This window comes from Xyrauchen texanus, chromosome 27, assembly GCF_025860055.1.
Source record: "Xyrauchen texanus isolate HMW12.3.18 chromosome 27, RBS_HiC_50CHRs, whole genome shotgun sequence".
In the NCBI taxonomy this organism is placed as follows: domain Eukaryota; kingdom Metazoa; phylum Chordata; class Actinopteri; order Cypriniformes; family Catostomidae; genus Xyrauchen; species Xyrauchen texanus.
In genome coordinates, this window is record NC_068302.1 from 32,369,353 (window position 1) to 32,384,944 (window position 15,592).

General features: G+C 38.4%; 1 protein-coding gene across 1 annotated transcript in view; it reads left to right on the forward strand.

Annotated features, from left to right (window-relative positions):
• Positions 1-14,065: 14,065 nt before the first annotated feature.
• The window catches only part of LOC127621488 (breast cancer anti-estrogen resistance protein 3 homolog), a 108,528-nt gene continuing 107,001 nt past the window's right edge, over positions 14,066-15,592 (forward strand). The window contains 1 exon segment of the mRNA XM_052095119.1: positions 14,066-14,131. The gene's annotated coding sequence lies outside the window, so the exon portion shown is untranslated.

Sequence of the window (15,592 nt, forward strand, 5' to 3'; positions counted from 1 at the left end):
AAGGGAGACATTGTGGCTTGATTTATTTTTATTAATATTCATTTTTCATGACCAAAATCACATTATGCAATGTGAAGAGACTACAGGTTACAAGCTTCATATATTACAAAAATACAATAAAAAAAAAAAAAACAACACATTTTTTTTATTAGCTCTTTGTAAAGGTTGTTTCAGATCAACACCTGCAAGTGACCACTAGGTGTCACCGTGGAGACGGGTTTCGGATTGATTCGAAGCCTCGAAACAAAATGGCACATTTGCTTCGACTGTTTCATTGCTTCACGAAGCCTCGATCTGCCCATCTCTACTTAATAATAGTACATTTTATGCTACAGAATGAGGAAGGTCACCATCACTAAACGGCACGGAGGGCCATCAGAATAAAGTGGTCCGTCTGGAAACCTGCGTTTAGCTTCAAATAGTTCCGTGATCTTACTCAACTCTGTTTGAATTAACAGTTTATTCACATGAAGAAACAAAAGGTTGGAGAAAAGTGGTAATATAAAGCACTAATTCTCTAATTCAAACTTGCGCTATAATACCCTTTAACCTTATATCATCGCACTTTGTACATGTATGCATGTATGTGTACCTGTATATCACATCCACCTCTGACATGTACATAATGATACAATAATGATAATAATAATTTTACTCCTGCATTATTTGCACTCTGATCACTGCACTATTTTTCAATATGTATTTTTTTGTTCATAGTGTGTATATTTGTGTTGTCTACACTGTAGCCTGTGTCTGATTTTATTTTATTGTTGTGTTATTGTCTTTTTGTATGAGTAAGCACACCGTGTGCAATGTACAATCCTGAGTCAAATTCCTCCTATGTGTACCTGGCAATAAAGCTGATTCTGATTCTGATTATACAACAGCTATAAAAACGTGTCAGTCGTGTCACACAAACTTTAAACAATGAATTATAAATTTCAAAAAATGTATTTACACACACGCACGCACGCACGTGCGGATAAAAGTTTGGAATAATGAACAGATTTTGCTCTTATGGAAAGAAATGGGTACATTTATTCACCAAAGTGGCATTCAACTGATCACAATGTATAGTCAGGACATTAATAATGTGAAAAATTACAATTAGAATTGTTCTTTTCAGAACTTCTCAAACTACTTCAAAGAGTTCTCATCAAAAAAAATCCTCCACGTGCAGCAATGACAGTTTTGCAGATCCTTTGCATTCGAGCTGTCAGTTTGTCCAGATACACAGGTGACATTTCATCCCACTCTTTCTGTAGCACTTGCCATAGATGTGGCTGTCTTGTCGGGCACACAACTTACAGTCTAGCTGATCCCACAAAAGCTCAATGGGGTTTAAGATCCATAACACTCTTATCTGTTGTCCAATGTCTGTGTTTCTTTGCCCACTCTAACCTTTTCTTTTTGTATTTCTGTTTCAAAAATGGCATTTCTTTGCAATTCTTCCCATAAGGCCTGCACCCCCGAGTCTTCTCTTTACTGTTGTACATGAAACTGTACATGGTGTTGAGCGGGTAAATGAAGCTGTCAGCTGAGGACATGTGAGGCATCTATATCTTAATCTAGAGCCTCTGATGTACTTATCCTCTTGTTTAGTTGTATCTGGGCCTTCCACATCCACATTTTCTTTGAAGACTGTAGTGCACACATTTGCATGAAATATACAGTTTTTAAGGCCATTTCAAGCATTGTTTAGCCTTCATTCCTCAAAACAATGATTGAGTTTCTAGAGAAAGCGGTTTCTTTTTTGCCATTTTTGACCTAATGTTGACCTTAAGACATGCCAGTCTATTGCATACTGTGACCAATCAAAAGACAATGTTAAGCTTCATTTAATGATCCAAATATCTTTCATCTGTGTCTGAGAAGCTGTGCTTCTGCTTGCAACTTTTTCAAATAACGTTAAAACTGCAAAAACTTCATATTACCAGACCAAGATCAACAGCACCACAGACACTCATAGCTTGTTTAGAACATTTAACACACTTCTCTGCCCTCCCCCTCCACCACCTGACACATCACTGACAGCAGATATATTCGCCACATTTTTTACTGATAAGGTTACAGCCATCACCAATACATTCACTGCACCACACCTTGTCAAACACCTGGCTCCTGTATGCAACCCTTCTTTCCCTATGTTCTCTCCTTTAACTGACACTGAGGTCTCTGAACTCCTTCTCTCCAGCCACCCCACAACCTGTTCCCTTGACCCCATTCCATCACACCTTCTCCAGGCCATCTCTCCGTCCATCCTACCGGCACTTACACACATAATTAACACATCCCTTCTTGCAGGCACTTTTCCCACTACATTTAAGCAGGCTCGAGTAACCCCACTGCTGAAAAAACCTGCACTTAACCCCACACAGATAGAACACTACAGACCAGTCTCTCTCATCCCATTCATGGCAAAAACACTTGAAAGGGCAGTTTTCAATCTGATCTCCGTCTCTCACAGAACAAGCTGCTGGATGACAATCAGTCAGGCCTCAAAAGTGGACACTCCACTGAGACTGCCCTGCTGTCTGTCATCGAGTCGCTGAGACAGGCGAAAGCTGAATCCAGATCATCCGTTCTGATTCTGCTGGACCTTTCTGCTGCCTTTGACACAGTCAACCATCAGATCCTACTCTCCACCCTCTCTAAACTGGGCATCACTGGAACTGTGCTTGACTGGTTCAACTCTTATCTCTCAGAAAGGTCCTTTGAGGTAGCCTGGAGAGGGGAAGTATCCAAGCCCCACCAGTTACTTACTGGGGTACCTCAGGGATCAGTGCTTGGGCCACTTCTCCTCTCCATATACACAACATCACTGGGACCCATCATCCAGTCAAATGGTTTCTCTTACCACTGCTACGCTGATGACACGCAACTCTACTTGTCTTTCCAGTCCAACTACACCACAGTGACCGCTCGAATCGCTGCCTGTCTGGCAGACATCTCAGCCCGGATGAAGGAACACCACCTTCAACTCAACCCAGCCAAGACCGAACTCCTTGTCTTTCCAGCCAACCCTGCTGTTGAACACAACATCACCGTGCAGCTTGGTCCAACTACAGTTTCGCCTTCCAAAACGGTCAGAAATCTAGGGGTAACCATTGATGATGAGCTAAATTTCACAGATCATATTTCAAAAACTGCAAGATCATGTAGATTTACACTCTACAATATCAGGAAGATAAGACCCTTCCTCTCTGTACATGCCACACAACTGCTCGTTCAGTCCCTTGTCATAACTAGATTGGACTACTGTAACGCTATCATTGCAGGCCTTCCTGCATGTGCTATTAGACCTCTCCAAATGATCCAGAATGCAGCAGCACGTCTGGTCTTTTATGAACCTAAGAGAGCACATTTTATACCACTTTTTGTCTCTCTCGACTGGCTGCCGGTTCATGCACATATTAAATTCAAGGCCCTGATGCTGGCATACAAAACAGTCACTGGGTCTGCTCCAGCATACCTAAAAACATTTATGCAGAGCTACTTTCCCACCAGAAGCTTGTGGTCGGCTAAGGAACGTCGCCTTGTCGTACCAAAACAAGGAGGCACCAAAACACTTTCCCAGACTTCACTGATGTTTTTCCTCTTTTGTAAGTCTCTTTGGATAAAAGTGTCTGCCAAATGAATAAATGTAAATGTAAATAAAAGGGCATGTGATTTTCTAGTACCAAATTAGCAATGCAGCATGATTACTCAAGGATAAATTGTTGGAGTGATGGCTGCTGGAAATGGGGCCTGTCTAGATTTGATCAAAAATTACTTTTCAAATAGTGCTGGTGATGGGGCTGTTTTTTTTTTACATCAGTATGTCCTATACTTTGTGATCAGTTGAATGCCACTTTGGTGACCAAGTACCAGTTTCCTTCCGAAACAGCAAATTCTGTACATTATTCCAAACTTTTGGCCCCCAGTGTATATATATATATATATATATATATATATATATATATATATATATATGGTATAAAATGGTATATGACAGTCAAGGAATAAAAAAAAAACTCAAAAAAAGTCAAAAGTCTTTGATGCCATTCTAAGATGCCATTTATTTGATGAATGTAAAACAGAAAAGTAATGTTTCTCTTTGCCGTAGGCCCCGTCTGGCGTTCCGAGGGAGTTGTACTCGGAACCATCATATTCTGCCGGAGATAAGAGGCAGGGGCAAGGAGCCTACCCCCATGTGGGACGGGGCTCAACTGGCGGTGGTGGGGTGGTGGAGGTTACCGTGTTAGCACACGAAATAGCAATGTGATAGATTGTGAGCAGACTTATAAAGCAATGGCTTACATGCGATTGGCTAGGAGTTACCCAGCTAATGATGTGATGTACAGCTGCTAGTCTTACCGCTAGAACTACGCTGCGCTTCCATTTCTTTACCAAAGAACATTCTGAGATGCTCAGTGATAGCAGATGAGTCTTTCTCTTCTGACATTGTTTTAATCAGGTCAGCTATGTGTCCTGGACACCAACCAATCAAGATATTGACAAACCTAGATAAGATTTAAAACGATGCATTAATAAACACTTAAAATACAACTTAAATTATGTTGGTCTTTTATCATAGGGCATGTATACAGTACATGTCACAATCCAGGAATTAAAACAGACATTTCAAATGTAGATTTTCAACTGAAGATTTTTGTTTAATTTAAACATTTGTTGGTGGACACTGAGGCAGGAGAGTCATTTTCATAAATGAGGCTGATTGTACCAACATCATTTTCCCAGAATGCCTCTTCATACTCCAAAAAGATCTTGGCAATATTGCCAAAGCACCGCTTGTCAATAACTTCATCTTCTCAGATGGGAGACTGGGGCTGAAGAGGTTAGATGCTTGTGCCTTTAGACAGCCTGCAAAAAATGACAAAGAAACACATTTTCAATGTGTAATGGCGAAATGTACGTGTATCTCATCAACAGTCACAAATTTAAACATGCCTGGTTGACAGCACATTAATGACAGGATTCTAAGATCCAAAATATAGTCTGAACAAGTACAAATCTGGCTTTTGAATAAACTTAGGTCAAAAATTAGACTAATCCTCTAAGTCTGTACTTGCAAAACTCAATTCTACATGCCTGTTCTGGTCGGTATGCTTCTGAGAAATTTTGGAACCTTGTACTGCAGTACTTAATTTCTTGCTGCATCCTTACAATGAATCCCTTATTGTGTATTGCTCATTTGTGAGGCACGTTTGATAGAAGCGTCTGCTAAATGAAGAAATGCAAATGTAAATGTCAATTCAATCCTTGTGAAAACATATACCCAGTGATCATTACATGATCATCTAGAATCTCTTCTCCATTCTCAAAGACAACACAAACAGGATACTGCCAGACCATCCCGGCTTCTGTATGAGCAGAGAGAGTTTCATCAAGAGGAATGGGCTGCATGTCTTTTCCTGCAGAGAAGGATCCATCCCATTTGATCAAACTAACTTCTCTTTTCAGCAGCAAATGATCCTTAGGGAAGCCTTCCAGTAGTATATACACCAGTTGAAGCATTAACCTGAGTGTTCAAACAAACAGAGCAATGCACCACATTACACCACAGAGCCATAGTGTTTACACTTTCTGGGGAAATCAACCTACAAATGACTAACTTACAGTTGTCTCTGCATATTTAGCTGGGATAGGAGTAGTATCTTAACATTGAAAACATGACACACTTCAGCTTTAATTAGTGTGAGTAGAATTTTCTCAATCCAACATACCCTGCAACATTGAAAGTGTCCCCCATATTGATGAAATATGGCCAGGTGTCATGAGTGATGCTTGAAACACCAAAATCTATCATTATGTCTTTCCCGACCAAAGCAAAAGCACTCTCATCTTCTCGTCACTGTCATGCAAGCTGTCAATCATAACCAGGGTTTTTATTTGCAAAGTGTTCTCCCAAGGCACAAGTTTATATCTATATTGTGTACGTGGTGGTGGCATAGTGGGCAAAAGCACATAACTATTAATCAGCACGTAATTGTTAATCAGAAGGTCGCAGGTTCGATCCCCACGGCCACCACCATTGTGTCCTTCAGCAAGGCACTTAACTCCAGGTTGCTCTGAAGTTCATCAGAGTTGTTTTACGAAATGAAACTAATGCTCAAGTCCTTGTATGCACTAAGTTTGTACACTAGGGGTCGGGAAATAGCAAGAAATGAGGTAAATAAAACCTGGAAGTTTCAATGCCGTTCTTCTAGCATTTTGAGGCTAAACTGGTTAAATATCTAGTAAATGAAAGATTGTAGGTTCAGACCCCAGGCGGTTGAAGTATTAACTGTTTTGCCTTTGAACAAGACACATAACACTTACTCAAGAAGGACAGTTCCTGTAATAAGTGTAGCCTATTATAAATGTCACTTTAGAAAAGGCGTCTGCTTAGACTAATACAAATGTTGGCAATGTTTTTATTTTAAGATACTATGTTGAATTAGTTACTTTTGAATAAATTGTCCAGGAAGCGAAAATGTTAATCTAAGTAAAAAAAAAAAAAAAAAAGGAAGTTCATTTGGGAGTTATTAAAAGCAATCTGCATTTTAGGAGCTTCAATTTTAGAACTCCCGTTACCCAAACATGGAAAATGGCAAAGAAAATGTCAAGGTGTGTGCTTCGGGGGAATAAGCCCCTGATGTAGGCCTACTGTCCCAAGCCCCCGATATTTACTCTAAAGATTCACAAACGTTTTACTTCACAAATAAAATATATTGAATGACTTTGACCTTGTTTGCCAGTAATCTGTCTGTCGGTAATGAAAAGGAATGTGAACTAGCCGTGGCAGATTATCGCTTGCGTTTATTCCGTTCAGCGCATAAACGACCGTAAACTGTGTCTTAAAGCCCTCGCATTTATAGCCGGCTGCTGAACACTACCAGTTCCGGACAGTAGGTGAGACTGTTGTCACTAGGCAGGTTACAACAAACCGTCATGGTTTCAAAGACCTGATGAGGTACATGCAAACCACTGTTCAGTGAAATTGTAATCTTCTGTCTTATGCTTAATTGTGAACAGTTTACAATGTGACCTGGTAAATTTAAGCTATAGTTTGAACTTTGAACATTGACATGATGTGGGAGGAAATAACTTCATTCAATGAAATGTGTTAAAATGTATATAAGTACACGTACATTGTAACAGAACAATGTTCTTGTAAATTTAAATGAGCTAGATATTATAAATATTTTATCTATGTTTGATATAGCCAGCTAGGTAGCTGTCTGATGGCAAATCAGCTGTGCCTACTTTAGCTCAGCAAGCAAGCAAGCTAACATCATTTTATTTTATTATTATTTTATTTGTTTATTAATGCCAAGAACAACCTGAGTACTTACAGCAGTTGCAAACTGCTAAATAAATAAATAAATACATTCGCTAATTGGAAATAATTATAAGTGGCTTATATCAACAATAATATCAATATTATTCATTGACATTTTTCAGATTAATGCACAAAAATGTAACATAAGTATCAAAAACAACCAAACAGAGAGATGGGAGTGGATTCTTTCCTTAAAATGTACACTTATAAATGAAAACTTATCCAACAATAATAAAGAAATGGACAATGTATATTTCTGACCTTTTCTGCATATCGCAGAAGGACCCTTTCCACATAAAGCTGCGTTTACACTGCCAGCGACACGCAGCAACAAAACAACCTCATCTCATTAATTTTCAATGAGAGCTGGCGACTTCCGGCAACACGAGCGACGGTGACCATTGGCCAGGGCTGGACTGGTAATCTGGCATACCGGGCATTTTCCCAGGGGCCGATGCACTTTGGGGCTGATCAGAGGCGGACTTGCCATCGAGAGAACAGAATGGGCCATTGGTTCTTTATTTCTTTTTCATTTTTTTTGTCAGATTAAGCATCAATGGGGTCAGCATCTGGAAGGTAGCTCATTGGTTGCTCTCCAGCACTAATTCAGTACAGTAAATAATGCCATATACCAAAGTCTTACAATTATTATCATTTAAGTTGATGATTAAGTAAAATGATTATTTCAGGCATATAGTGAGTGTTTAACAGTTTAGCACCACACCCATTTCTTGTCTGATTATGTCATAAATGTGTTTTTCAAAATGCAGTAATTGTAGACTATAGAAGGTGTTGGTATAGTATTCACTATCCTTCATTGACATTTTAACGTCTTTCAAAAATGAATTGGGGGCTAAGCCCCTTATCGCATCCAACCCTATAATCCTGCTCCTCAGTACTCATTAGTGCACATAAATCGATTAGAGAGGAATTACTTAAAGTTATTGGACTCCAATTTCATCAGAGGTAGCACTAATCACCCTAATGGTGACTTTGCACAAATTACAAATATCAACCAGCTACAACAATTCTTAAAGTCATAAGAATTAAAACTATATATAGCATATAAGTATAAAATATATGTAACTTAAATTAAACTAGTGAGAATAATAAAAAAATAAGCTTAAGTTAATCAACTATTTTTTTGTTTGTAAGAGATAATCTATTGTGTTTTTTATCTGCTGTAGTTGTACACACACACACACACACACACACACGCACACACACACACACACACACACACACACACACACACACACAGTTGTGTTTCCATGTTTTATGGGGACTTTCCATAGACATAATGGTTTTTCTACTGTACAAACTTTATATTCTATCCCCTAAACCTAACCCTCACAGAAAACTTTCTGCATTTTTACCTTTTCAAAAAACATAATTTAGTATGATTTATAAGCTGTTTTCCTCATGGGGACCGACAAAATGTCCCCACAAGGTCAAACATTTCAGGTTTTACTATCCTTATGGGGACATTTGGTCCCCACAAAGTGATAAATACACGCTCACACACACACACACACACACACACACACACACACACACACACACACACACACACACACACACACACACACACACACACACACACACACACACACACACATATCATAAGTCAGATACCTTTAGGTAGAGAAATGGTAGAGTTCCTAAAACTAATTTTTGTTTTGATCAATCTAAAGTTGTTTTGTTTTCAAAGAAGGCCTTTGGTTCTTTTACTTCTGGTTGATAGAAGGAGACTGTGAATGGGAATGATTTGTCTGGTACATTTTACTAGTTGTGTTGGGAAACATGACCTTTGGCCAACTTATAGCATCTTACCAAAATAGGGCAAAAATATTTTCTTAGAACAAGAAATCATTTTAGAAGAAATAACTGATCTATTTCATCACACAGCATTAGAAGTTTTATGCTTTAAAACTTTTGTGCATGTTCTTCACTATGATGAAATGTCGTGCCCTAAGGCTTTATCTCTTCAACCAGATCTCAAAATAGACATGTTGCAGCTTCGAAACACTGCATGGAAAAATATAATAGGCAATGAGAAATGCTAAAATTTTATTTCAGTATCTTCTGTATTAAATCTAAAAGCACTTTCAGCTGCCCTGCAAAGTGGCTTTTCAACACCCTGGCCAGTGGAGAACCAAGCCATTCACTTTTATCACAATCCGAGCTGACCTTTTGTTCAGCCAGGCTCAGATGAATCAATGACATTCATTGTGACATCAATTCATCATCGGTGTAATTTATCATCTCTCTGGGTCATTGTGTGCTGGCTTAGTTTTCACTGATCTGTACTTTGTCTCAAAGCATGGATGAACAGATCTGATCGAGCAGGGAGCAGGTGAGAGGTGAAGTCTGTGGCCTTTACTTGAAATGCAGATGAAAAGTCTACACACACAAACAACAGGCATCTTCTGCTGTGCTCAGAGGGAGTGACAAACATCTCCACTCTCATTGTTTTTCTTTGTTTGCACAGGCAGTGACTGCGTGTACGGGCAATTTTGATGGATGCTTATCATTACTTTGGCAAAGGAACACATTAAGACACACATATGCTTTTCAGCTGTGGTTAACTGTTTATATTCTTATGAAATGATCACAAATATATCGCTAGCCATTGAAATACAAGTATTTTGGAAATAGTTTGTCATAATGGGATGATATATATATCAAGATGATTTGATGACATCTAAAGACATGACAGGATATTGTTGGAGTAGGGGAAAGTTGGGTTTGAGAGGGTTTCAGGGTACCTTTTCCCATGGAGCAGTTTTTCACTCTGTAATGAAATAAATTGTCAGGGCTAGACTGTCCAGGGGCAATGGGGCACTGTCTTCTCTGTTTGCTGACAGAACAGCCCGCCCCCAAAACCCAAACCCTTCACATACAGAAACATTGCTATATTTACTTAAAGACCTGACCTGGTCATTTATGCTTTATTCCTATATCTTATACTTTTAATTTCTTATAATGATGTCTTATTTATTTGGGTACATATACATTATCGGTATTTGGACACATATCCTAGCTTTATATTTATAGTGTGTTACATAAAGAACTTTTGGCATCTATGGAACTTTCCCATTGTACAAAAGTTTCTTTGTAGTATAAAAAGGTTATTTTTTGGTTCACCCAAAAATTCTCTCATCCTGTGGTTTAATCCATGTCTTTTTAAGCAATATAATCAATTTTGGTTGAGAACAGACCAAAATATAATTCAATTTTCACTGTACATCTTGCCATTGCAGTCTCTAGGCACGATCATGATTTCAAGCTTGATTATTCATCCTAGTGCTTGACGCATCCGCAGAGCACAAGATGGGTCTAGGAAGTGTTATCCAGCTTGAAATCATGATCACCAAGGAGACTGCTGATGTTCAGCAGAAGAAAGTCATACACTTACTGAAGTCTGTAGGTAAATGTAGTTCAATTGACTGAAATTAGCCTAATAATCTTTTCATGTGAATGAATACAGAGCCTCTGTTGCAGTACCAGCTTAGTCAGGCCCTCAGAGGTGATGACCAAAGATATTATGGGTGCAGCTTTCTCCCTATGCAGAAAACAGAAAAAGTACCCCAAACAATACCACATTTGTTGTGCGCCTCACAGAGCTCATTGTGTGTCTGCTAGTGAGCTCTCCATTGGTTTCTCCTGGCACGATGGGCAAACAGCCCCCATCCTGCCTCTCGATACAAGAGATGGGTATGCCAGGCATGTCATCGACTTGTCTATGAATGACCCAACTGACATAGCTGTATTTGTAAAGCTAATGACAGTAGGGCAGAGAGAATGGCATGATTATGTGTTCACTTATGTAGTCATTATGCCTCAGTGCTCCTGTCTACCAGGGCAGGAGAATCAAAAGGAAATCTGAGACGCCATACCAAAAGCTCATCTTTTGACAGAGAGGAAAGCCATTATATAGTGATAACAGGGCAACTCGTCTTTTATGAGAAATCTCAAAGGAGCTCTTAAAATTCACACAGTATTTCATGAAAATTTTCTCATACTGGTTAAACTACATGTTCTCTAGAAAATTAACTTTAAGGCTTTATCTTCCACTACAAAATCTGTAAAGTTCTTGCTATTACTTGACACTTATTTAAAACATTTCATTCATTTATTTACACATGCTTTATGAAACAGATTGACGGACCATTCGTCACCTTTTATGACATTGTGTTCATACAAACACAAACCAATAAAATGTTTAAACTGCAGACAAATTTAAAAGTGGAGAGGGACAGCTGTGCATTTATTATGCAGAAATTGTGTGAAGGAATGTATCAAGTAATAGAATACAATTAGAATTAAATTAATATTCTGGGTTCAACACAGGTTAAGCTCAACATCATTTGTGGCATAAAAATGATTTGATTACCACAGAAATAATTTGGAATCATCCCTCTTTTTCTTAAAATAAATAATTAAATCAGAAATCAAAGTTACACTGAGGTACTTGCAATGTAAGTGAATGGGGCCAATTTCTGGGGGGTTCAAAGGCAGAAATGTGAAGCTTCTATTTTTGTAAAAGTTACATTAATTCTTCTGTTAAAACTTGTGTATCATTTGAGCTGAAATGTTGTTTAAATCCTCATTTTTACAGTTGTTTTTTAGGGTTTGTTGACAATACTACAACATCATGGCTATAAAGATGTAAAATTGGCTATAGCTTTACATAGAAAACATTAGTAAGTGATTTTATTGCATTTACATAATGCAAAAACACATATTGTTTATATATTGTGGCTATTCTTTTGAAATAGTGACTATTGTAATGTTTACCTATTGTCCCCATTCACTTCCATTGTAAGTGACACACTGGAACCCAGATTTTTTTCTTTTTTTAAAGAAAAGGAGGGAGAAGTCAAAATACATGTTTGTGGTAATCAATATTCTGCCACAAATGCTGCTGATTGAGCTTAACTTGTGTTGAACCCAGAATATTCCTTTTAAGTGTACAAAAGTCAAGGTGGTCCTGCAAAACTTTAATTTAGAATAGTTGGGGATGTTTTCATTATTTATTATTGACATTAACATGCATTGCAAATGTCATTCTAAAACACAACAATTCCTCTTCAAAATGTAATCAGAATCAGTCATCAGTCCATCAATTCAACTGTGATTTAAAATATTAATGTTCATGTGTGCATCAGATATTTCACTCACAGGCAATGTGCTGCATAAGTGACAGCCTAAGGTCACATCTTCTGCAGAACAATATTCAGAACACAGCTGAGTTGGTGTTGGCGGACCGCCCAGCAGCAGCCTAGCATTCTAAGTGCTGCTGACTCTGTCCACAAACAGCTTTAAATAGAAAATAAAGGCCATTCTGAAGATACAGTGTTTTGGTGCAGGAGAGAAAAGAAAAGAAACAATTTTTTCTTTTTTTATTTAATTTCTTATTACAGTAATTGTTTTTCTAAGATTAATAAGAGTCAGGATATGAGGCTTAAGATTACTGTATTGCATGGAGCAATATGCAAAGATGGTTAAAGGTGTGTGCTGGTAACTGAAAAGTTCAAACCTAGTGAATGGAAAATATGAAATTGTTGGCAGATGCATCTTCTATGAAAAACTGTGACCTTTCACACGTGTAAAGCTAAATATCTAGGACATAACTGACTATTGTAAGAATGATTGATTTTAATGACATAGCACCTCACATCAGAGCTCATTGTTCCACTGCTGGACATTCGGTTCATGCATCTCATTGGTTGTTTAAAATGTTTTCCTTTTATTGAATGATATAGCATATGACATCACGCAAACATATTTGCCCAAAATGCACATTATTAATCCGCTGGAAAAATCCAGCAATGTCATTGTCTGTTATGAAGGTAGAAATTCAAACAAGTGCAGTAGCAGGATATCATACGAATTAGCCAAATTTAGTAGAGTCGTACGAATCCTGACGATTTCACCATGAGAGTGTATTGGCATAAGCTCATCCTTTTTGTTTACTTTCTGCATGTCACAAAATAATACAATTATTTTCTCGTTTAATTCAATTGTCTGCTGGCTTTCCACACACAAAAACCACAGAAAGAGTGATCAAACTACCACTGTGCCCTTGAGCAAGACACTGAAAGGGGAATTATCCCTGCAATGATTGTTTACTGTAGTAAGGGGCCGTTAACACCGAACATGTTAATGCGCTATAACAAAAAAACAAAAAACAAAGCAGATGTGTCGAGAGGTGTTTTTAACAGCTGACGTTCTTTTTAACATGACACGTTCTCTAAAAAAAACAACAACAACGAGACATGGCGCAATGGTCAATAAACGTCCATCTAGCCCATGTTTACTTAGTACAACAATTAAAAAACTGCAAGGACGAACGCCAAAACACGTTCCTTGCGAAGGGCCCCTAGGCCTAGGTCACTTTGGATAGCTATGACAAATTAAATGTTTTCAAGTAAAATCCCCGCTTCTATCTCTCAGATGTGTGTTGGTCAGTAATAAAATGAAAACAGAGCTTCGTTGATCAACTGTTGTTTCAACAGGCTGTGCCTCACGCGCTTGCAGTGAAGACCTGTCGACGCATTCTAGCGAAAGTGAGAGCGCGTTCACGGCAGACGCAAAGTCGTCGCATCCCTCTCAAGGATTTGGCACTAGGCAGCATCACTCCGCTTTCTTCACAGTGGAGGACAGTTGCAGGCAGCAGGGATAACTCAAGCAGAATGAGTGTTTGGCATTTGAACTTCTAGTGTCTGGTTTACACAGAGAGAGCTGAGCAGCTCTCAAGAACGTCAGTAACATCAGGACAAACGCTTGCGCGGGAACTTCAAGGTGAGTTTTGCAACTATTTTGTTAGTGTTTTGCTAAGCTTTTGACTTGAATAAAAATGTGACTTACAAGGATGTGACTAGTAGCCTAATTTATAAAGCCAATTAGATATGACATTAAAACCTTGTAGGCTGTGTTCAGTTTATAAATGCGTTCTGCTTATGTTTACATTTGGTTGTGGAAGGGCACGCGCATGGTTAGATATTGCATGAATATTCCTCCCTCAGAAAAGTGACCCGATTAAACTAAATATATTCTTCATGAGTGACAGACCCATTCTCACTGATTGAACGAGTCAGATATGGAGATTTTTTTTTTTTGTATCATGGAACTTGTATCTATACAAGGAAAGGCATTTTGTATCTTTTGTAACAAGGCGTGCTATATTTGCGTACCTTCTCTTTTTAATTACAGTATGTGTTGCATTAAAAAAAGTTTGATATAGATTAGAGCTTGTTTTTGCAAGTGAGTAATGTACTGATACAGTATCGAGAGGGATTCCAGGAGGTTCTTCATTTAGAAGAGAACGGTTTCCTCACCTTGACATTGGCTGAATGCCTCACAGGTTCAGTCAAGGCGTGCTGTGAAACGAAATAATCTATCCTCTTGGTTCCTCTGTCAATTAAGCATTTCTCTTAGAAATAAGTTGGATCAGATATTGCCCTCTGTCAAAGTTCTGCCATTGGGTACAAATTGCAATTATGGCACGCTGCTGCTTCAGGAAAATTCCATTTAAGAAATTAAATGTGTTTCCAACTGTATTTGAATCCAGTGCACAAATTATTTGAATTCAGTGTGACTCTTGCTGTGGAGGTAAGTGTACGGAAGAGAAAGCGAGAGAGCATGGGAGAGAAAGAAGAAAAAGAATAGTCAAGGAGCCTCGAATATTGTTTCGCTCTCAAACTCGCCACAAACTACATTGGCATGCTGAGAGCTTTCTTATGTGGTCTTTCACATCCTGATAAATGCCACTGGAAGCATACTCCACCACCTGGGATCATATGTTTTTGCAATGTGTCTAGCAACAGTGTTTTCCACACCATTAAAAAGGCTTCAGAATCCAGGTTGCTGTGAACATGCATTGACTTGTAGGATTCTGAACTTTTAACCACAGGATAGCCAGGTGGTACAACTAAATAGATGTTGTACTGATTTTGTGCTACACAACCATAGAAAAATAAAATCTAACTTTCTTTTTCTATCATTTATGTGTATAGCCATGTTAGTCACAAAGTCAAAAAGCATCTCTGATCTAAATTAAAGGTGAAGTCTGTCATTATTTTCTCTTATTCTGTTTATTTTAGCTTAAAGTGCAGAGATAACTGCAAGTAAGACACCTGTAGGTTGATTGCTCAGAAAAGATTTTCCCAGCCTAAACAGCTGGACTTTGCAATATTGGCTCAACCAATGGTGTGAGTTTTGGACAGAACTATCTGTTTAACAACCAATGGCAGGTGGGGGGAG